Here is a 1,220-nt window from a genome sequence, read left to right as displayed (position 1 = left end):
AGTTGTGGAGTCATTCAGGAGTAGGTTATTTAGTTTCCATGTATTTGAGTATTTCTGAAGATTTCTCTTGCAGTTAAACTCAAGTTTAATTCCATCATGGTTGGAGAAGATGCTCTATATAGTTACTATGCCTTTGAATCTGTAGAGGCTTGCTTTGTGCCCTACGATGTGGTCAATCCTTGAGAAGGTTCCATGTGGGGGTGAGAAAAAGTGTACCTCTTGGTTTTGGATGGAAAGTTCATTTGATTTGTGGTATCATTTTGATCCTTTATCTCTTTACCTATTTTTTGTCTAGATGATCTGTCCAGAGGGGATAGTGCAGTGTTGAGGTCTCCAACAATTAGTGTGTTGCAGTCTATCTCCACTTTTGGATCTAATAGTCTTTCCTTCATATATTTGGGTACTCCTGTGGTAGGTACATAGATATTAATAAGCGTTATATCTTCTTGATCGATTGACCCCTGTACTACAATATAGTGCCCTTCTTTGTCACTTTGAACAGTTTTTGTTTTAAAGCCTATTTTGTCAGAAATTAGTATCATGACTCCAGCTCTTTTTGGTTCCCATTTGCATGGAAAATCTTTTTCCAACCCTTCATTTTCAGTCTCTGTATGTCTTTATCCATGAACTGGGTTTCCTGTAGGCAACAGATAGAAGGTTTCTGTTTTTGTTTGTTTGTTTGTTTTTTTATCCATTCAGCCAGTCTGTGTCTCTTGATTGGAGAATTTAATCCATTAACATCCAATGTTATTATCTATGTTACTGGACCTGTCCCAATGTTTAAGTTGGCCATTGTCTTAGCTGCCTTTTATTCCTTTGTTTCTGACTGTTACTTCTTCAGTTTTCCTGGAACAGTACTTTCTTTAGGGTTTCTTGAAGAGCTGGTCTGGTGTTGGCAAATTCTTTCAGGTTTTGTTTGAGAAGGTTTTAATCTTTTTTTTCCCATATGAAGGATAATCTTTCAGGATATAATAATCTTGGTTGAAATTGTTTCTCTCATAACACTTTCAATACATCTTCCCATTCTTTTCTTGCTTGCATTGTTTCCGTTGAGAAGTCCAGTGTTAGCCTGATGGTGTGACCTTTGTAAGTTACATGTTGTTTCTCTCTTGCCAGTTTTAGTATCTTTTCTTTATCTGTGGTCTTTGCCAGTTTGGCTAAGATGTGCCTTGGGGAAGATCTTCTAGGGTTGATTCTATTTGGGGTCCTTTGTATTTCTT

Source organism: Tupaia chinensis, unplaced genomic scaffold (assembly GCF_000334495.1).
Source record: "Tupaia chinensis unplaced genomic scaffold, TupChi_1.0 Scaffold143796_1, whole genome shotgun sequence".
Classification (NCBI taxonomy): domain Eukaryota; kingdom Metazoa; phylum Chordata; class Mammalia; order Scandentia; family Tupaiidae; genus Tupaia; species Tupaia belangeri.
This window is presented reverse-complemented; position numbering follows the sequence as displayed.